The following is a 24615-nucleotide window of genomic DNA, read 5'->3' as shown; positions in this document are numbered from 1 at the left end:
ATTCTGAAGAAGAAATATGGGCACAGGAAAGAAAAAGAGATTTAATATGGTATAATATTTATGCAAAGGAGAAAGCAAAACTAATCAATACAAAAAGAGCAGCACCAAAGATATTTGAACAGAAGTACAGGCAAAGGCATCCAGACATGGAACATTTTACAATACAAAAAATAAGAAAACAGAGGAAAAGTAGAAAAGAGGATTAGTAATGGAGAAGTTAAAGAAATAGAAACTGAGGTTATGGTGTACCTGCAAAATGAAGGATTTAGTAGTGTAGAAAATCTAACTCAGAAAACACCACAGCAGGATAGAGCAATGGATCCCCAAATTAAGGAGAAACCAGTGGAACGAGAAACATCTGATCAGTTGCCATATGAAGATACCTTGGAGCCTTCCATAGGAAACCAGTACAAACATTCAGTTGGACTTGCACAGCAAGTGGAGGAACATCAACCTGTGGCAACTCTGACACAGTCAATGTTGTGCAGTGACAGGCCAGTGAGTTGCCATATGAAAAAGCAATGGATGACATAGGATGAAACGGAAGAGAATGTGTCACAGCAAGATGCACTGGAACTTTCTACAGAATGCCCACAGGAAATGGAGAACAAAGAACGTGTCCTCAATTTAAAAGAAAATGATCTAACAGAAACGTGGCCCCTCTGTCTCTACTCAGAACAGTAACTCTAGCCTACCAAATCCAACCAACCTCTCTCATTCTACAAAACAAGTATCCTTCTGCTCTATTAACCTCAGGAGTATTGTCTACAAAGTTCATGATTTCCACACTTGGTTAGCTAATGACACTCCTGACATAGTCACCCTAACTGAAACATGGTTGAAATCTCATAACCAAGACAGTGAAATTATCCCTCCTGGATATAACATCCTTAGACTCGACTGGCAAAAGAAAAAGGGTGGAGGTGTAGCCATTCTCTACTCTGACCACCTCACCCTAACAAGTCCAGATAACTCCCTTCCCTCTTTTTCAATAGCTGAACTTTTACTAGCTAACTTCAAACTTAACAATTTTACCACCATAACTGTAATAGCAATCTATATCCCCCTGGGGATAACATTAACTTACTTTAAAACATTTTATCTCACCTCTCACAGACCACCCACAATGAAATCATCATACTGGGAGATGTAAATATTGATTGACTCTCACTCCAAACTCCTAATTCAACTTCCTTTGTTAACTTGCATAGATTCGAACAACTAATCACTACCCCTACTTATATCAATAAATCCCACACCTCTAGCTCCCTCCTCGACTGGATTCTGGTCTCCCACCCCCAAAACTACCATAACCCTCAGACCCTCCCAAATGTCCTTAGTGACCACTGCCCTATAGCAGTAAATAGATATACTCCCCACTTCAGCAGACCACATAAGTATATTACCACTTGCAAACTCTCAACCTTCTGCCCAGACTCTTTTATTGACATACTGTCTAGAATCAATTGGTCATATCTTAAGACTCTCCTCCTTGATGAAGCTGTCCACTCTTTCAACACTACCTTCCTTGACATTCTAAACTCCCTTGCTCCTCTCCACACAGTCAGAATCAAATCCAAAACAGCTCCTTGGCTTACTAAAACTACTTGAGCCCTTATGAAAAACCGAGACCGAATTTGGAAATTATGGACTAAAACTAGGACCCCTTCTCATCTTCAGACCTATAAAGAACTTAGAAACCAAATCAAAAAACTCATCCTAAATGACTAAAAGAACTTCTACACAAACCCTCCCACTACCCTCAAATCAGAGCCCAAAAAATACTGGAACTCCTATCAATCACATTCTACATCCTGGAAACCCCTCCCCTCCTAACCCCTGGCCACAAGATACCCCTGAAGTAACAGCCACTAAATTCAACAATCATTTCATTGACTCAGTAACCACCATAATCAATTCCCTTCCCACTAGGAAGAATGCCAATAACCTCCCTAACCCACTTCTATTCCCAACCCTCCCAACTCTTTCTCCCTCAAAACTGTATCAACTAACTATATAAAATCACTACTCTGTAAACTCAAACCCTGCTCCCCATCAGCAGATAATCTATCCCCCTACTTTCTACAGATTGCCTCAGAAGCCCTAGCCTACCCAGTCACTATTCTGATCAACCGCTCTATTACAAAATCCTATGTCTCCTCTATATGGAAAAAAATCTATACATTACCTATTCACAAAGGGGGAAAATTCTCAGAAATATCAAACTTCACACCAATTGCCATACTGTCCCCTCTGTCTAAAATTTTAGAAAAATGTATACACAAGCAAGTTATGCAATACCTACTTCAGGAAAACCTTCTTACACACATGCAACATGGGTTCTGTCCCTATCATAGTACTACCACTGCACTAATATCTTTCATCAATACTATATCTCTTGCTCGGGACAACAATAAACTCATATCATGCCTGTTTCTGGACCTCTCCAAAGCTTTTGACACTGTCTCCCACCCTCTCCTCTTGGACAAACTAACCAACCTAAAATTCTCTTCTCCAACTATCTCCTGGTTCTCCGCTATCTCTCTAACCGACAGCAATCAGTCGAATGGTTCTCCGCATTATCCCCTCCCCTCACAGTGTAAAAGGGTGTCCCCCAAGGATCTATCCTTGGCCCGCTACTCTTTAATATTTTTACCAATCTACTACACACCTCTTGTCCCCAATTATCACTTGTACAATATGCTGATGTCTCAACTGCCATCACCATTGCCAATAATCCATCAGACCTTCACTCAATTACCCAAGCTTCCTTCAACACCATAGAGACATGGCTTAGTCACAACAAATTAATACCCAACTCTAAGAAAACGAAGCTCTTACTCTTTCCCCCCAAAAAACCTCACTAATCTCAAAGCCACATTTACAATACTATCCAGCAATAACACCACCATTACAGTTGAGCCAAGCACTAAATTACTAGGCGTCGCAATAGATGATCAGCTCAAGTTTTTTTTACATGTGACTAGCTGTATCAAAAAATCTCACCAGAAACTTGGACACCTCTATCTCAACAAAAATACTTAACAGACACAGCCAGAAAAACTCTCTCATACATTTCTACTACCAACACTTTTATACTGCTGTCACTCACTCACAAACCTTAACTGCACACTTCTCACTAAACTAGTGACTATCTATAATAAGGTGGCCAGATTCTCTACCAACCAACCCTATAAGTCTCACCACTGCTTATCTCTTAAGCAACTTGACTGGCTTAAATTTCCCCATCTGCTACTATTACATCAACTAAAGATTATCCACTCTATCCTATATCTGCCTTCTTTTTGCACCAGCCTTACTTCTATCATATCCAAATACTCCCCAGCAAGTTCACTATGCAGCTCAGACCAAGATTTGCTACAGATCCATAAATGTAAGTCCAAAACAGGATGCTAACTTTATAGTTATAACCCTGCCACATCCTGGAACCAACTACCCCTAGAAAGTAGGTCCATTGACCATCCCAAAAAATTAAAATCAGCCATTCAAAAATACCTAAAGAAAAACTGGTACTGCCACTGTAGTCATCCTCCCTGAATAGCCCCTATCCTATTAGTCAATACCCCTCTTGCTCTGCTTCCTACTTCCTTTCCTCCCTCGCTGCCTCAGACATACTCTAACTGATCTCTCCTCCTGTATCTCTCCTTCTAATACTCATTTCTCTTCTCTCCACCTCTCCTCCCTCCACATTTCTCCCTTCCATTCTTCCTCCATTTCCAGAATTCATACCACTCCTTTCTTCTTTGTCTCTCCTCCTCTGTCACCTACTAGCTTTAACCTTCACAAATGTGACATATTGTCCACCAAAAGTATATATTAAGCTACATCTTCCTTTGGTACTAATGTCCTTATCTGATGTGTTTTACCTGATTTATATGTGCAGCCTCTTGTTTTGTCATCATCACTACACTACCATTTGAAATCCAGTATAGATGTATTGTGAAACCTCATTATGTATTACCATGGAACCATACCTTTATATGAGTATATATCCTATATGTAATTATAAGTGATCTGCAACTGATGTTTGTATCAATATTATCTTACTGAGGAGTTTTTCTCCACTGAAAATGAGCCACTAGCTCAGTCGATCTAACCCGGTCAACAAATGTAAAATAAATGTAAAATGTTGTTGTTGTGTCTTTTCGGCTTTTCCTTGTTAAGGGTCGCCACAGCGGAACTCCGGTCCGCTAATGATTGGTAGTTGAGTCTTATGTGCCGAGTTACCAGCCCTGACTCACAACCTTCAACAAAGTTACGCCCATTCATGCATGTCTCCACGCAGAAGACGCTCTAGCTGAGAATCGAACCGGACAGCGTTTTACTGCGAGGTGACAATGCCACCGCAGCACCACCACCGCGGGTAAAATAAATGTAAAATAAAATAAATAAATACATTTAATAGAGATGTACAGACCTATTAAGCTCAATGAAAGAAATAGACTACAGAAAGTCAATAAAACCCCCAAAGTTAGAAATTTGATAAAGCAAATGAACACAATAATTAGTTCTGCCATAGAGATTCATGAGATAGAAGTAAATAGGATATACTACTGTAGAGCTAAATTAAAAACAGGTAAAGGCTTACCACAAAAATACAGTGTAGTAAGGGAAAGGAAGGGGAAAAACTGAATATCAGCATGGAAGCATCGAATAGAGAAAACTATAAAGCAGTTAAGACAAGAAGTGTCACTGTTAGAAGAGTATAGAAGAGGGAACAGATCAACAAAAATACTCAGAATACTAAGAAAGATAGACATGCTAAAAGCAATGAGCAGTATCATAACAGATCAGGATCTATTGTGCACTATGGCAAAAAATATCAGCACAGGCACAAAAACTTGGAAGATATGCAGATAAATATAGAGAATTGGAAAACAAGGCAAAAAGAACTGAAACACCACCAAAAAAGAAATAGATATATTTTGGAGAACTACTATGAAGTCCCTGTGGAACATAAAGATGCTAAATGGCTAGAAGAAGTAAAAGAAAGAATAAGAATTTCAAATGTACAGGACATGAAATGGGATGAAGTAACATCCAGAGAGAGAGATTGAAACAAAGTTAAGAAAAGCTCCAAACTGGAAAACCCCAGGCCCAGACACAGTACCTATCTTCTGGCTAAATGTATTAACATGTTTACATGAAGATTTAGCCATCAATAAGAACTATTTATATGGATACCTCTAACAGACACCAGCTTGGTTAACAAGAAGAAGAACAATACTCTTACTTAAGACTGAACCTGCAAGCTATCCTAAAAATTATTGACCAATAACGTGCCTTCCAAAGACGTATAAACTATACACCAAAATCGATGCCAACAGAGTTTGTAGTTATTTAGAAGAAAACTCAATCGTGGCAACAGAACAAAATGGTAGTACAAGAAAGTCATATGGAACACAGGATCATTTGTTATTAAATAAAGTCATAATGGAGAACTGTAAAAAGGGGAAGAATCTAAGTATGGCATAGACAGGCTACAAAAAAGCATTTGGCAGTATCCCACATTCATGGATAAAAAGAGTGCTTAAGAAATGTGTAAGATACACCCTACACTGATCGGTTATATTCAGTGACCATGAAACAGAGGCAAACCACTTTGCAGTTAAGCCATAATAAAGGACAAATTATTATTCCAGGGATAAAATTTCAAAGGGGGATATTCCAGGGTGACTCTGTCACCACTTCTCTTTTGTCTTGCCCTTAAACATTAAGTTGTCTGCCTAACAGATTAGGATATGGCTACACCTTGGCTCCCAGAAAACAACAAACTGCAAAGACTTCTCATCTTCTCTTTGTCGATGATTTAAAACTGCATAGCTTATCAGATGAGGAACTGAAAGCACAACTGCAAGTGGTCAAAACTTTTTCAGATGATACAAGAATGTCATTTGGTTTTGATAAATGTGCAAAAGCAACCTTTAAAGCAGGAAAGCTGCAGCACCAAGAAAACAGTTTGGGACAAGAATGTGATGTAAAAGAACTGAGCTAGAGGGAGTGTAATAATATCTGGAAATTGATGAAGGATTAACAATAAACCACAAACAAATGTGAATAAAAATCAGTAAGGAATATTTTACAAGACTGAAATTAATACTGAAAACAGAGTTGACATCTAGGAGCAAAGTCCAAGCTACAGACCAATGTGCCCCTCCTGTCCTAACTTACAGTTTTGGAGTGACTGACTGGCCCCAAAAGGTGTTGGACAAGTTAGACAGGAAAACAGGACGGATGCTTCATGCTTATCAAATGATTTATAAAAATCAGTATTCTGAAGGAAGTATGGGTCTCCTCGAAATTGATTACATGTATTGATCTGCAATTGTGGGACTGCTTACATTTATTCACAAGGCCTTTAACAAGGTATGGAAAGCAGCCTATACATTTCAGATTTTTATACTCCCTCTTTTATTGTGGCTTATTTTACACAGTTGGCTCCTTTCCATCAACTCACATCATCTTGTAGCCGTCCCCAACAACATAATCATTACTTTAGTGCAGTAATTCATTCCCTTTTAAACAGGAATTCGTCTGATGTTCAGTGACTATCCTTCACTGCCATTATTACCTTATAAATAGAAGTAAATCGAGAAAAGAAAGAAAAGCAAGAGGAGCACATAAACCTCTTGTGTGGAAACCCCTTTCAAAATGCTCTGTATAGTTTAATATACAGTGCAAACCCCTTTAACCAAACAACTTCAACATATAGAGAAAGTCAGATCTCATCCACAGTCAAAGTCTTATCATTGAAAATGATCTTCCAAGTCCTGTGAATCAAGTTCCATTTCAGTCGTGCACCATTATGGCCCCTTCAAAGTGTTAGTCCTAAATTAATGCTCTATCACCCCTCCTACTGCATTACTTGCATCTCTTTCCCTCTCATCTTGAAGTGCCAGCAGGAGTTCCACTTTCTGTCTTATGATTTTTGTATTTCCTGAATAGGGGAAAGCAGTTTCTTGGTGTCAGGTCCTCTTTTGGAAGCCTTGGCTGGTTCCCTTGGGTGCTCTTATCTTTCTTCATGCCTTCACCTTCTGTTTCAGCATTCTTTCTCCCTGCTGACTCCAGTAACTTCTATGGCAATTCTTGTACTTCAAATAATTTGGATCTAATGGAAAAATTAATTTAATGTTGCCACATATACTATCTTGAAATGTAATCCTTTCACCCTACATATTTTTTAGATTGTCCCAAAACTTGCTCACTGATGTCTCATTGGGGCTGAAGAATCGTTGTCTAATTATATTCTTGAGTTATTACAGAAGATCTTACTCTTTTCAGGCATATGTAGCAAATCATATCAATACTGGCCTGCATGACACTCTGATACGCTCACTCAGACAAACATGGTTCAATGGGCCCTTGCTAATATCCTCTTATGGAATGCTGGTGCAGTTTGCCGGTTCTTTTTGTATGACTATCTTACAGTCTCTGCCTTCTTTGCATTCTGGCACACTAATTATGCAGTGGCTTTTCCTCAGAGAGGTGTCCCCTAGTTCACTAGGCTCACTTCCAATGGTTCAACCTTCGCATCTGTTTCTTCGGTCCTAGACTTGAGCATCTCATTTTATTGGGCCAATCCTTGAAGCAAGTTAAAATGCTCATTCACAACCTCTGTTACCGCTGATATAGATTTATTAGTATCTCTTGTATTCCTCAAATTTTATACTGATTTTTTTTGTCATCTCTATGAGCACATCCCTTTATGTAATGTCTTCCTCTCTATTACTTGCATGCATTGTTGACCCAAAATCAAATGTGATTGGCAATTTCACTGTTTCCTCAGCAATCATAGATTTCATCTTTTTTTCTCTTAACTCTTTGTGGACATTCAGATCACTTTTTGCAGATTTTTTAAAATTATCCAGGTAAACAAATGCAATGCCTTTATTAAATTATCACTTAAAACATAAGTACACACAGTAACAGAAAACAAACCACATTAACATATTTGCAGACATTATGCACTGCATATGTTTTCTTTCTTTCAAACAACTGTCATCCATTCAGACATTATATAAATTACTCAATTCCTGCTTTCCATTAAACCTCACTCCTACTGAACATTATTCTGCATGTATCATTTCCACAGATTCCATTTATTTCTATGTAATTTGGTCCTTCTGTTTTCTAAAGATTCCACTTACAGCTCTTTTTGCCTATTTAACAATATTTATCAGTTACACCTGGTTTAGATTTTGTTTTCCATTTTCTAGTAATTGCTTTATTGGAAGCCAATAGCATTCAACTTAATAAGGCCTTACTATGTCTAGGCAATTCAGATCTAATGTGCCAAACCAAAGGAATTATTTCCTTAATTACAGTTATTTGTTCCTACAAATGTGAGCCATTTTGAACAGCGGCTTCTGTTCTACACTCATCTAAAAACTCTACCAGAGCTGGTCTTTCACTTAGGACCCCTTATCGCTTTCTCTTTACCCATACTCTGATATCAGTCCCTGGTAGGGAAGGTAATCTCTAACCTGAAGTCTACAGTTCTGTTTGGCTTCATCCCACTCTTTTATCTTTCCTTCTACAACTATTTGCTCCCAATACCTTGGTTCTTTTTGCCAGTCATCTCCAGTAATCTCCAAACCCTCTCACCTATTTTCTGTATTCCTATTTGCAGTCTTCCTCGTTGGCAAAATCTCCTTTCTCCATTCCTGTGTTGACATAGTTCTTAGAATACTTTCATTATGATTATAATATTATATATGGTTGTTATTCTTCTTAAGGATTTTCATCCAGAAAACTACTATTGCCTTATTTCTTGAACTTCCCCTTCCCTGCTTCATACTGGGCTGATAACTTTATCTATTACACAACATGGGGAGACACAGATGCAGCTTATCATGTTTTTGCTGTACAGCAAGTCCCCTGACAGTCATTTTTCTTGCATAATTCTTAATACCCTGTGTAGAATAGTGTGTATGTGTGTGTTGCACCTTTAAGAAGCATTTCTAGGTCAGCACATGCATATAAATAGCAAGCACGTGTTAGCTTCAGTGCCATTTTGAGAGTGCAGCCAGAGTGTGAGTATGTATGAGTGTAATAGCTAGTTTGTTTATAAGTTCATCTAAGTTAAAGCTATTAAGCCTCAATCCTGATGAGTTTGTACATAATGAAGCTGCTTGAACAGAACCCACAAAGGCTCATCTATTTTAGTCTGACTGGACGAGCAACATGGTAACAGAATTGGGATAGCAGAGGCTGCTTTTCAGAGCTACAAGGTCCAGAGTTAACAATGAAGGTAAACTAATAAGAGAACCGAGCACAAAAAAGGGCCAGAAATGAACAAAAGGTAATGAAAACTTGCACAAATTATTTGTTTTATAAAAAAAAGATAAAACAGAGCACTACAAGGGCACAATCCACATTATTAAATGATCGAGAGGCAAAAAGGATTATTAATTAAACAAAATGTTTAAAATTAAGATATTTAATAAAACGGCCATCAGAAAAGCACATAAGGGGTTGAGAATTACCTCAGACTTACAAAACAAGCATGTTTAAAGCAAAATGGGCATGTTTAGAGTAAAACAAGCACAAGAAAAGTATAATGGGCATGAAAAAAGATTAAACAAGCAAAACAAATATAATAAGGGCAAAAAGGGCACATTAAGCATAAATAAAGCAAGGCGACTGCATGTTTTTGGCAAAGTGCTGTGTTTTGGCATAACTACTACTTTGCATTGTATTCAGGGCATAACTAGAATTATTTAAGTTTCTCAAAGTGTGTAAAAGTGCTTGCAGTGTATGCTTATTGTTGTGCATTTATTCTGAAGAGTATTTCTGTACAAAATGCAACTATTTCATGAAGTACAGTCAAAATACAGCCATTTCGAAAAGTTTCTTGTGCTAGGTGTGTCTATTTGCAAAGTGCTGCCATTACAGAGTGTTTTTTGCACTGTAAAGAATTATTTAGCAGAGTACAGCCATTTTGGAAAATTTTCAGTGTGCTCTGTACTGTTTATTCGCAAAGTGCAGTTATTTTGAAATGTTTCTTAATCTGAGCTTCTTCTGCCCATTTTACTAGCACAGTGCAGTTATTTTGAAATGTTTCTTATACTGATAAGAGGTGGTTTCTTACAGAACAGTAATTTCAATAATATTCCTGGGCCCAAGAGTCTTATTTCACAAAGTTCAGTTATTCAGAGGCTTGTTGTACTATTGGGCATAGTTACAAATGTTGTTGTGTCTTTCGGCTTTTCCCAGTTAGGGGTTGCCACAGCAGAACTCCGGTCCGCTAATGATTGGCAGTAGATTTTTATGTGCCGAGTTGCCAGCTCTGATGCATAGTTACAAATACTGGCATAAATTTCTGGCATATGTATATATGTGTGTATGTTTGTGCATACTTTCAAAAGCCTTCACTATATATATATGTTAATATGGCAGATGGATTTCGAAAACCCTCACCACTTGTGTTTGATCAGAATGCTGCAAAGAACTGGAGAATATTTGAGCAAGAGTATGATATTTTTATACAAGCAGCTTATTCTGGCAAAGATGCACACACCAGGGCATTCATTTTGCTAAACCTAGCTGGGTCAGAGACCATTTAAAGAGATAGTTCATTTGTGTATGGACCAGCAGTATATCTGGGAGAAGGTGAAAACTATCATATTGTTATACAGGCTGAATCAAGGGAAGACCCCGAGTGTTTGAAATGCAAATTCAGGGAAATGTTTAACCACCAGACAAATATTACATTAGAGAGGCATTTGCTTCACACAAGAGATCAGAAACCAGGGGAAACTTTTGCAGCTTATATTACTGACCTGAGATAAAAAGCTAAAATATGTCAGTTTGGTGATTTAAAAGATGAGTTGATAAAAGACAGGCTTGTGTCTGGTATTAATAGTGCTGCAGTGAGAAAGATTTTGCTTTGTGACAATAATTTAACCCTAAGCAAGGCTATTGAGATTTGTCAAATCCGTGAAGTTACAGAAAGGCACACAAGTATGCTTGCAAGTGATAAGAACATGGTTTCAGCAGGCTCCAGAGCAAATGTAAGACAGCATGCAACACATGGCTAGTAGAAGCAGGCCTAAGCACATGGCACCTGCCACCCCTGCAGGCTCCACAGGTAAAACCCATAGTTTTCCAGCAAGTTCTAAGATAAGGACATGTTCAATGCAGTGCAAGGGTAAGCAAGCAAAACCCAAATCCAGCTTTATTGTTAACTGTCACAATTATGGTGCCGATCATGAGTCTAAAAGAGAAAAATGCTTAGCATTTGGTCAGCAATGCCACAAGTGTAAAAAATGGAACCATTTTCAAAAGTTTTGCAAATCAGGTAAACTTCACAAAAGGGTCACTTAAAAAGCAAGTTGATCATATAGAGAGCTGCAATTCTATTTTATACATAGATGGCGTGTCAGTGGTTGGTGAAAATGTTGACGCAATGAATTTGTTGGCAAAGAATGAAGTGTTTTGTACTGTCCAGATCAGTGCTATACCCACCGAGCTTAAAGACACTGGCTCAAAGTATAATGTTACGTCAGCAGACATATTTGCTAAGGTGAGAACTGGTGAACAACTCAGTGTGGCTAATTGTGCTTAACTTGTTGCTTATGGAGGTGAAAAAATCCAAACCAAAGGTTCAGTAGTGCTTTCATGTCATTTGGCTAGGAACTGTTACAGCTTGTTATTCTATATAGTCCGAAGACCTATGCAGTCATTATTAGGTCTCAGTAACAGTGTGAGAATAAATTTGCTTTCCTTTACCAGAGAAGTTCATCGTATAAGCACGTATCCTAGTTCCAATTTTACTGAAGCTATTTTCTCAGAGTATGCTGATGTTTTCAATGACAAGTTGGGCAAACTTCCAGTTGTGTATTCTATGAAGTTAGACCCAGAGGTCAGTCCAGTGGTCAGATCGGCAAGAAAAGTTCCAATAATTATGCAGAATAGAGTTAAAGCCCAGCTGGATAAAATGGTGCAGCAAGGTGTAATTTGTCCAGTCACAGAACCAAATGAATGGGTGTCGTCCATGGCAGCAGCCCACAAAAAAGGCTCAGATGAAATAAGAATATGTACTGACCCAACAGATATGAATAAAGCAGTAAAGAGACAGCATCATCCAATGCGTACAGCCAAGGAAGTCGCAGCCCTAATACTAAATGCCACTGTTTTTTTCTGTCTTGGATGCAAAAAGCTCATTTTGGCAAGTGATGCTTGATCACAAATCCTCATTACTGACTACTTTCAGTATCCCGTTTGGCAGATATAGATTCCTCATGATGCCATTTGGAATAAACTCTGCAAGTGAAGCCTTTCAGCATGCAATAGAGCAACTTTTTTCAGGTTATCATTGTGCAATAATAGTAGATGATTTATTGTTTGGAAGTAATGGTGAAGCAGAGCATGAGAGAAACCTTAAGAAAGTTACATATGTAGGTCATTTATTTACTAGCACTGGCTTTTGACCAGACCCGTTCAAGCAAGCAGCCATTCTTAAGATGCCATCACCAAATAATGTTCAAGCTCTACAATGTTTTCTTGGTATGATCAACTATTTAGGCAAGTTTATACCAGACTTCAGTGAGATGACAGCACCTTTAAGAGAGCTGGCGCGCAAAGATGTTATATGGTCTTGTTTGGAACAGCATCAAAGTGCATTTGAAGACCATAAGTGGAAAATTGCCATCCCACCTACATTAAGATACTATGATGTCAACAAACAAGTAACTCTTTCCAGTGATGCTTCAAAATTTGGTTTAGGTGCAGTTATTCTTCAAGAAGGCAAGCCAGTACCCTATGCATCTAGAACTCTTACCTAAAGTGAAATGCAATATGCTCAAACTGAGAAAGAACTTTTAGCAATAGTATTTGCATGTTCAAAGTTTCAGAATTATATCTATGGTCGAGTTATTCAGACAATGGAGCAGCTTTATGCATAGAATTTGGACTTTGATGTCATGGAAGTGCATAATTTTTCTACCATGAGACTTGATGAGCTGAGAGATAATACAAAGACCGAATCAATTTTGCAAAAGCTCAACCATTACATTAACATTGGATGGCAATCAAAGCAATCTAGTGTACCACCTGAAGTGCAAACTTATTTTCCTTACAGAGATGAGATGATGGAAAATGGCATTATTTTCAAAGGTCCTAAAATTGTTGTTCCTACTTCCTTACAACATGAATATATATCCACATTCTGCATCGTGGTCACCCAGGTTCCGAATCTACCCAAAAAAAAGCGAGAGGACTAGTATTTTGGCCTTCTCTAGTAAAAGACATTAATAGAGTACTTTCTTCTTGTTCACTATGCAATAGTACTAAACCACATTTGCAAAAAGAACCACTTCAGCTAAGTCAAGTTCCTGAACTACCTTGGTCAACAGTAGCCACTGATATTTTCGAGTGGAACAATCAGCATTACTTAGTGTTGGTAGACTCTTATTTGAACTGGTATGAAATTGATTTACTATCTAATCTAATGTCTACTGCTGTTATCACCAAGTTGAAACATCATTTCTCAGTCCATGGTAGTCCACAGAAAGTAATTTCTGACAATGCAGTTGTTTCAGAAATTTGCAGGAGAATGGGACTTTGTACATGTTACTAGTAGTCCAGAGTATCCATAGTCAAATGGACGAGCTGAACAAGTAGTACAGAGTGCAAAGCAGTTACTGGAGAAGTCAAAGCCTGATAATATCGATGTCTTTTTGAATTTACGTACTCTCAGAAACATACTCCGTGACGATATACTTGTCTCACCTGCTCAGAGACTTCTATCTAGGCAAACGAGAACAACATTGCCTATTAATTCCAGTTTGTTGAGGCCTAAAGCTAAGAACAACTGAACAGTTAGAGCCCAACTATTCAAAAAGCAGTCTTTCCAGAAGTCCGGTTATGCTACATCGAGCAGATTTCTTCATCCATTGAAAGAAGAAGAGACAGTAAGGATACAAAGGGCAAAAGGTTTTGACCAGATTGGTCAAGTAACAGGCATATGTACCAAGCCAAGATCCTACTTCATGGAATCTGACGGTATGGAGTATAGGAGAAATTGCAGACATCTTCTTCCTGTATCAGAATCAATATTGCAGCATTGTTCCTGTGATACAGACTCTAGATCTCAGAGCAATCCAGACAATGTTCCTGTTGCAGAATGTGCCTTACCTTCTACTTCCATTCCTGATGATGTTCCTGATGAAAGTTGAACATTCAGCAGAGACAGTCCCACTTGCAAGACCTAAATCTAATTTTTATGTCACACGAATTACCAGACACAGTATGAAATACACAGCAACCTGGAGATAATTGTCTATATGTATTTAGTTCTGTATAATTGCATGACAAAGAATTATTTGCATTGATTGCTTGTCAGTTAATGTCGTTAGTACTGCATGACTCATTTCACAAAGAGGGAAGATGTAGAATAGTGTGTGTTATATTTTTAAGAAGCATTTCAAGGTCAGCACATGCATATAAATAGCAAGCACGTGCTAGCTTCAGTGACAGAGAGTGAGCATGTATGAGTGTAATAGCTAGTTTGTTTATAATTTTATCTAAGTTAAAGTTATTAAGCCTCAATCCTAATGCGTTTGTAGATAATAAAGCTCCTTGAACAGAACCCAAGAAGGCTAGTCTATTTTATCCTGACTGGACGAGTGACATCTTGGTCCATGATAGGTTTTCCTTTGACTTTTATTTCCTTTTCAAATGTTTTTCTTAGCTACCAAAAAAAAAAAAAAAACATTAACTTTCCTCATCTAGAGATTTTCAGATCTGAGTCTCAAGATAGCAGGAATAATTTCCTTGTAGCCATAATTTGTGTCCCTTCAAGATTAGTAATGATACTGCACCTTTCCTTGAAGCTTCATGGCTTAGGAAACTCCCATAAAATGTGCTCCCAGTTACGCTTTTTTCTCCTCCCTCACACCAACAATGACCGGGAGCACTGGGAAACATACTATTTAGCCTACCTAATTCACAGAAATGTCTGTGTAGATATCTTCATCCAAATATTCTAAAGTGTCTCAAATTGGTAGCACATCTTTACATATCTCTGTCTATTGGGCTTTGCAATTGTACTAAAAAGGAAATTAATGAAGACAAAAACTATGCTATAATAACTTTTAGAATAATAGTAAACACAACCCTAAAAAATTCTGGACAGCCGTTAAATAAATCTTGCATCCCAGCTATAAATTCAACCCTAACCCCTCTCCCAATAACTCTTCACTTGAAACCGCAATATAATTCAACTTTTATTTCAAAGAAAGTGTAGCATCTCTAACAAAGGATTCCCCAACATCTAATCCTAACCCTATTCATCAGCCACGTATCACAGCATCCACTTCCACCTTCAGACCTGTGCCCAAATCCTATATAAAACTAAAACTCAGACCATGCTCTACTACAGATGATGACCTTTCAAGCAAATACCTTAAAATAGCAGCCAATAGCATTGCCTACCCTGTCTCAATCTTTAAAAATAGGTCCAGCCAGGAATCCAAAGTGCTTTCTCTCTCTCTAGAAAAAATCACACATTGTCCCTTTGTGGAAAGGAGGAAATTCAACAGACATTACTAACTTTAGACCTATAGCCATCTTAGTCCCCCTTTCCAACATACTTGAAAAATGTATTCAAAAACAATTGCTAAACTATCTCCTACAAGAAGAAATCCTATTCCTAAGTCATCATGGCTTCCAGCCTTCCCATAGTACTAACGCTGCACTTCTACCCTATATAAATACTGTCAAAGCTGCAGATAATGGAAAACTTATCTCTTCTTATTTCTAGACTTGACTAAAGCTTTTGACAGTTTTTCACAGTAAACTTCTTCAAATGTCCTCATTAGAATTCTCTCTGCCCACCTGTTTATGGTTCACAAGCTACCTATCTAATAGGTATTAGTAATATGGCAGTCCACCCTCTCTCCAAAAGTCCCAGTCACCTCCAATGTACCACAAGGCTATATTCTTGGTCCCCTTCTCTTTAACATTCTCAACAACACCCTCTAAACATCTGCACAACATGCCTACCCTAACACAGTATGCAGATGACTCCACAATCATTTGCACATCTGACAATGTGGCGCACCTACAAAAAATTACTCTGGAAGCTTTAACAGAAAAATAAAACATGGCTTTGTAACTCACAACTCATACTCAACTCTAAAAAAAAAAAAAAAAAAAAAAAAAAAACGACTACTTTTTTCCAAAACTCTCTCCCATGAAAAACTAAATTTAAAGTCCTCGCTCTTGATAATGCAAACACTGAAGTCACTTCTCATAGCAAATTATTAGTGGTGATAGTGCATGATGATCTTAAATTTGACCTGCATGTACAAAATTGCATAAGAAAAAATCATCAAAAACTAGGGGTGCTTTATAGAGCCAAAAACTCTCTCACTGAAACAACTAAAACTACACTTGCCACTACTTTTCCCCTCCCCACACTTCTTTATGGCACTCCCATCCTTACTGACCTTCAGTCATCACAAAAATCAAAACTTGAGCAATGCTATAACAAAGTTGCTAAATTTGCAGCAAATACCCCTATTAGAACCCACAACTGTATAGCACTAAAAAAACTAAACTGGATAGAACTACCCCACTAACTAACATATACAGAGCGTCTTACCATCTATAAAATTATCCAGAATCCATCTGCTTGTCCAGCACTAAATAACTTTCTACATTACCATCCAATGACCAAAAACTCTTGTCTGTCCACAAAACTATAAAATCTGCTGGGTACTGTCTGTACTGTACCATGTTTTTAAGGCCTGGAGCTCCTTATCTCTCTCCATCAGGTCAGTGCCCTCCCTCCCCTCCTTCAAAACCATTCAGAAAGCCTTCCGAGCCAAAAGCTGGCTTTTGTCTTACTCAAAACTAGGATAAACTATTCCCTAAATGTGAACAAATACCTATTCATAATTTACATCTCCTTACTCTCCCGTCTGCACCTACTTCCATAATTCTATCAATTTCTCTCTGCTGGCTTTCTCTCTAAATACATCATAAGCCTGTTTTCTCTCACTTCATATTGCAAATCCTATTTGTATTATACTAACTTACCTTTAATTTCTCTAAAAACTGGCTAAAAGTTATGTATTACATCATTGTCGTATAACTTGTGTCTATTTTAACCAATGTTTTCATATTATGCCTAATTTGGTATAATTGTTTAAACGTTTGTATTATTTCTAAAGACTGTAAAATTGTTATTCTTAAAATGATTTGTAATATTTTGGAGTCTTTCTCCCAAGCCTCCGCTGAAATGGGTTCCAACAGAGTCGGACTTTCCTGGTAATCAAATGTCAATAAATAAATAAATAAACTCCTTAATCCCCATCTTGCATTGTGTGCAACAAGTAAAGTTGAGTTGCTTCAAAATAGTGTTTTGGTAGTACTAATCTACCCTGACAGCAAGTTCTCAGTCTAAGCTTTGCCATACCTTCTCTTCAGAAGTATTCCAATAAGATTGGCCTACATATAGAACCAATGAGACTAGAAATATTTTTATAAACTGTATCCTGTAATCTAAGTCTGTATTTAAACATTTTCCTTCTCTTATTTTCCTTCACATATTTTGTTTAGTGTCCTCCCACATCTCCTCTGTTGTGTTCTTTCTCAGATAGATTCACAAATATTTCATCCTATCATGGTCCTACAGAAATGGATATTGCTGCAAAAGTTCATGTAGGAACCTAATTCATAGATATAGCTTTTGTTTTGGATTCATTAATCTTATATCCAGTACTATAACAAGCATTCAGATGTTTACCTCTGAGTTACAGTCAGATACTCTTCAAAACATCAGCAAATAAGCTTGATTGCTGATGAATACCTTGCCATTTGTACCCCTTTATGTTGAAGTCTCTTATTTTTCCAGACATAAAACAGAAAAGAACACCCCTGCCATGTCCCCCTTAGTAATTCAAAGGACATTGAAATCCTGCCCCAACCTTTATTGTTGCTCAAGATTTCACATATGTTTTTCTATTAATTGGATATATTACTTTTATATTTTAATTGGATATATTTTGCTGATAAACCCATCTTTTCCATGACCAAGTACAGAAGAGTCCAACTGACTCTCGGTTTCCTTCTCTGCATCTCAACTAACCAAGAGCACGGTATTTTAGTTTGTTTTGCTTAATTGTTTCTTTTTTTATGATACATATTTTATTTCTGTTATCAAAGGTTTATCTTCCCGCAGCAAAGCCATATTGATCTCTATATATTTCACCTGGCAACATCCTTGCTACCCTTTTGGCTATTAATGATATGAATATTTTATGATCATGATTCAGTATATAGATGGGTCTGTAACATGCTGTCTCTAGCTGATCCTTCTCTTCCTTCAGGAGTACCACTACCAGGGCTTTTCTGCATTAGTCTAGAATATGGCCTCCTTCAGGTTCCCTATTAAATAGTATTTTCTCTCCTTTGTATAACTCCTCACCTTGTACTTTCTAACAGTTCACCAGGAATGTCATCAGGACCTATACACTTACCTGCTTTGTAGCCCCTTAAGTATCTAACTTCTTCACAAGTTATCTTGTAATTTATTCTCACTATATCATCCTTACTAAACTTTCTAACAGATATTCCCTCATACAATTCACAGGGATCTCTGTCCTATAGTCCGTGCCTTGTGTAACCTAGCATAGAACTTCTGTAAAACACTATCTCTCCAGGATCCTTTATTCCTTTTTCCTAAATCTGGGCTTCTTATTTTATTTATTATTCTGTCTCTGCCTTTTGCTGTCTCACCTGGCTTCTCTGACTAGTAAATGTTCTGACATCTGGGATTATTGTCAAAGAAAATTTGTTTAAGGGGCACTCTTTTCATATCATGTAGTTTACCCATATGTGCCTTTACTTCTTGTTCAGTCATGTACATTTGCTACCTTTCTTCCAACATCCCATAATTGCTTAATTTCTTGTAAGCTTTCCTTAAAGTTGTTTCTCTCATTTATCCCATGTTTCTCTTTCTTGTATTTGTATTCTACATTTGAGATTTGTTTGTAATTTTTCTCAGTCTGTCAATAGATTCTCTCCCCTTACATCAATTCTAGACAAAAAACAGCAACTAAAGTATTTCCTCTCAAGTAAGTAGATTGGGAATTCCAATATCTACCCTTTTCATTATTCACTCTATCATTTTCATTGATACAGGAAGACTGATTGTTTAACAGAACTGTGTGTGTATTTCTATAGTACTTTTCATATGAAGATGCTCTATTGAGGTATAGATCGAAGTCTAGCCCAGATCTGAAATCTTGGAAAAGATATGTATATATTCAGTTTGTGTCTCAGCTGAATTCATTATATCTTCATCCCCAAATAATTTGAAATATTTATTCAGAAACTTCCCTTCTCTAGCCATCTGTTCTTTTTTGTGTTCTAATGATAGTTCTCAGAAGTCAAATATATTCTAATCCCCACTCAGCAACATGACTCCCTAATGGAAACTCACTAACTGACTTAATATTCTCTAATTCTCATACATTCATTTTCTGGGCAGGATATATACTGACCCTGCTGCTATCTTCTCCATCCAGTCCCCATGTACGGTTACTTATTTGCCTTTCTTATGTATCAGTTCTTTCTCCACTATCAATAGGGTACCTCTTACACACAAAACAGTTACTCATCTGTTTCTTTTCCCTAGCCTACTAGCAAAATAGCCTTCTTTAAACCCCATTTTCTCTAATAAGGCTAATTCTTATTTGTTTAATGTGAGTAATAACCATGTGTAACTTAACATTGTCAGTCAGACTGTTCACGTACCACCACAAAGCACTTTAAGTAACTTAAAATATCAATTTCAAGTATTAGTCCTTAACAGCAAAGTGAGGCCAGAGGTGCCACTGTGTTTCTCCTACATAGTCTAAACAAAATTGTTTTTATGTGATCTATAAAAACAAGCCTTAAGTCATTTACACTACAGTTTGGCACATGACATATAAATGCACACTAATCCTTCCCTCTTACTTGCGCATTCATCTCTATCACTACCACTTCAATACTATCATATTTTAAAGTAAACTTAACATTTAGCATTTTAGCAAATATAAATGATTTAACAATGGGCAAATCTTTTTTTTTTTTTTTTTCAAAATGACAATTAATAAGAAAGCTTCTACATGAAAAACTTTGAAAACGTATTGTGCACCGACATGTAGGGCTTGCTCCAAGAGTTACTTAGGGTATGCTGTACATGCTGTTCACAAATGTTACCGTGCATTTCTTGTTCTTTGCTCTCTGTTTAATACTTCTAGCATTCTAAGTTGTGTGAAAAACACAAAACACACAAATTCCGACACACATCCAGGAAACTCTTCTCTTTTAAAATTACATTACTTCATCCATTCCTCGGTCCTTCTTCCACCAATTCACCAATCTTCCCCCAATTATTAGAATACAACTTACTGTAAATGGTGCCTACATACTTTGAAAGCTTATTTTCCCCTCCCTTTGTCTGCTTTCGCTGCCTTAAATCCAAGCCCTTCTTCCCCATTAAGAGGTTTGGCAAGCTTCCCCTTTCTTGATTCACAAAATGATAGCTGAATTAAAATCTAGACAGCTTTCCTCAAAAGCTTTTATTCAAAATATCACAACTATTATTTTATTTTAAAACGAGCCTGGGCCAATCTGATAGTATTAGTTTTAATAAACATACCCAGTTTTCTGAAAACAGCTCATCCTATTATATCCTATCTTTAATAACTCATTTGGTATAGTAGGCATATTTAAACTATCTACATTCTAATTAAATTACATTTTTAACAAAAGTAACAATCACAGTCTAGCCTCAAAATTTCTATTCTTACTAAGCAAGTTCAGTGACCCTTGCTATTAGTACCTAACTTCTTACAGTAAGACCCCATCCAAGTCCTACAAACTAACCTACTTCTCTTCTTTAAATCCAAACCCTTCTATTGTTTCTCAGAGATCTGGCAACTCTTCCCTTGTTGAGTAGTTAAAATACACTTCAGTTTAAGACCTAGACCACCTTCCTCTTATATAAACATGTTGAGCCCCTTAACATTTGAGCTTCAGCGTCTGCCATTTAGCACAGTGGATTTAAGCTATGATATTTTAATGGATGGTTTGATTCCTTCACCCTTCATTTGACTACTGTGTGACCTTGAGCAATTCACTTCACAGGGGTCTGAGGCAATTGAAAAACTGGGTTATGCTCCTCAATGGTCTCATAGACTGCATACATAGTAACTATTCTGCACTTTACTACCAAGTACCTACTACATTTTAGTTATTTAATTATAACATTTTAAGTGCAGTTTTTAACTGGGGAAACAGAAGGGGGCCAGGTCTTACCTTATTTTATAGCTCAACTCCAAGAATGCACTTCACTACATGGGTTTATATTGAAACATCGAATGCTTAAAACAGCGAACAATGTTTCATCGACCTTTTTTCAGTGAAAGCTGAAAATGTCAACACCACAGAACAGCGATTTCTTTCCTAGGGAAAAAAAAATCGCTGTTCCAACCGAAAAAAAAAAAAAAACAGTAAACACTTCCAAGCACATACACACGTACGTTAACCCTAATTGTACCCCCCCCCCAAAAAAAAACAGTAAACAACTGAAAACACATATGCACATAACCCAACCATACATCTAACGGGAAAAAAAAGTAAACGTTTTAAAACATATGCACTTACTTAACCCACACTCTAACCCTAAGGTCAGTAACTCTTGCACATTTACGTAAAAAGTTCCAAACACATACACACTTACCTTAACCCTAATTCTACCTCCCCGAAACAAAAGTTAACAGCTGAAAACACATACACACATAACTCAACCATACATCAAATGCAAAAAAAAAAAAAAAACAGTAAACACTTTCATACATATGCACTTACCTTAACTCACACCCTAACCCTAAGGTCAGTAACTCTTGCACACTCACGCTCGGGAGCTATACTGGACAAGGGACCACACTACAGTGCAGAACACGGCAAAGCAACAAAGCGGTCAAGTGACTTCTTTCCCAGGGAAAGAATTCGCTGAACAGCCGCTTCACTGTTTTGCCTGTTCACTCCATATGTGTCGACGAAAATGCATTCAACAAAATGCGTTTTCGTCATTCTAATAGGAACCCCACTACACTATAGGGGCTTGCCCCCTGTTTATATTTGGTGGAATGTCATATGGTTTGTGTTGTCTATAGTCAGTATATGTATCCTGTGTGCCTGTAATAGTGCTTCTTCACTCATATATCCTACACATGCAGTTAATAAAAACAGACAAGAAAAAATGTTCTCCAGACTTTATGCTTTTCAATTCTCCATTAAGGCATTTAATTCTGAACTGTACACAGTCCACATTCTACACTCTCAGCTCTCTAGTCCAGAGTCTTATATTCACTGGAATGGGATAGTTTACTCCTTACTGTTTATATATATATATATATATATATATATATATATATATATAGGGTTTCACATCAGAATCCTGAAATATCACAATCCTTCATAATCCAGAAGTCCAAAATCTTGAAAACTCAAAATCCTGAATCCCAAAATACTAAAAATTATACAGGACGCAAAGAATGACAATATTCCAGCACAAGGAATCACAGAATCACATAGAAGACAAAGGATAACACTTTTCACCAAGTATAGGCAGGGGGCAAGCCCCCTGCACCCCCCACACCCCCTGCTAATTAAATATATGAACTCTAAGATTGCACTCCGCAGAAAAAAAAAATGGCAAACATACCATCACATGTTTTATGACTGCCTGTTGTAACCTTGGTAATGTTCCCTTTTAGCTTGCTATACTACAACATAACTCATGATAGTGTAGTGAAGTGCAATCTTGGAGTTGATATATTTAAATAGCAGGTGGTGTGGTGGGCACAGCCTCCCACATGGGGGGTGCAGGGGGCTTGCCCCCATTTATATTTGGTGGAATGGCATATGGTTTGTGTTGTCCATAGTCAGTATATATATCCTGTGTTTTTTCAGTATTTTGGGATTCAGGATTTAAAGTTTTCAGGATTTTGAATTTTCAGGATTTTGGGCTTCCGGATTATGAAGTTCAGGATTCTGAAGTGAAACCATATATAGACATATATATTTATGTTTAATATAATATATATATATATATATATATATATATATATATATATATATATATATATATATATATATATAGGTTCATAGATAGGTACTAGGCTATCTGCCCGAAGGCATTTATAAGCCTAGCCAGAATGTGTTGGCTTTCGCCGCCCCCTTAGATTAGTTCCCTGTGCCTCTGTCCAGCAGAGCCAATGAAGTGATCCCGGGGGTAAACTTTCTGTTTCTCACGCACTCGTCAAGGTTTCTCTTGAAGAGGGTTAGCGAGGAGCTCTGCCTAATGTAGATTGGAATCTTGTTCCAGAGCATGAGAAGTCTCTGGGGCAGGAATCTATCCCTCCAGCACATCCTATTTATTGTTGTGGTGAGGTTTAGATCCCTGGAGCGTGTGGCTCGAGGGGATATGGTTTTCTTTAGGTGGAGCATGTCCATCAATTCTGGGTTGGACATGGCCTTGTATGTCAGGCAGAGATCACCTCTGAGTAGGCGGTATGCAACCGAGTACAGCTGGAGTTTCTTCAGTCAAGCTGCATAGGGCATCTGCCTGAGGCCAGTGATCCTCTTGGTGAGGTACTTCTATGGTCTTTCCGGTTGTTGCAGGTGTCTTGTAAGGTACACCCCAAATGGGTCATTGTACTCTATGATGGGTCTGATGAGTAATGCATAGAGGGGCCCAATGACCTCTTTCGATCTGGATGCAAACCCTTTTGTAACTAGGTGGGCCACATAGAATGATTTTCTAACCACTTTGGCAATGTGATTATCAAAGGAGAGGTTACTATCTACTTGGGTCCCCAGATCCCTTATTACGTCTTACGTATGTAGGGGGCTACCACCTATGTGGTAGTTTGTGGGTACTTTGTTTTTTCCAAAGGGGATGACTATGCACTTTTTGGCATTTAGCTTGAGGTCATGGTTTTGGCACCAGGTATCTGTCTCAGTGAAACCCTTTTGGAGGATTTCTGTGTCAGCTGGAGAGTCAATTACAGCCTCTCGTTTGCAGTCGTCTGTGAACTTGGTCAGTCATAGTCCTCCTGTGCTTGCCTGTACCTCTGAGAAGTATATACCGAACAGGAGGGGTCCTAGGACTGAGCCCTGGGGAATGCCACTTATAACCAGTTTAGAGTCAGATCTAGCTCCTGCAACTCTTACCATATGGGTTCTGTCCGTGAGCCAGTTGGCAACCCATCTCATGACAAAGGGGTTTATGTTCAGGCTGGTGAGCTTGTCTATAATACCTGAGTGGGGAATGGTGTCGAAGGCCTTTGCAAGGTCTAAGTAGGCTGTGTGGACCACCTTTCCCTCATCTATAGCCTTGGTAACTGTCTTAAAGAAGTTCACCAGGTTTAAGAGGCATGATCTGCCTTTAACAAAGCCGAACTGGGTAGGATCCAGTGTTTGGAGGTTTCCAATATCTCTGTTAATGAGATCCATGATGATGCGCTCCATAGCTTTGCAGACCAAGCTAGTCAGGCTTATAGGGCGATAGTTCCCAGGGTCCGTTTTGGC

Source organism: Protopterus annectens, chromosome 5.part0 (genome assembly GCF_019279795.1).
Source record: "Protopterus annectens isolate FY-2018-M chromosome 5.part0, PAN1.0, whole genome shotgun sequence".
NCBI lineage: Eukaryota > Metazoa > Chordata > Ceratodontiformes > Protopteridae > Protopterus > Protopterus annectens.
The sequence above is the reverse complement of the archived record's forward strand: the minus strand, read 5'-3'. Positions refer to the sequence as shown.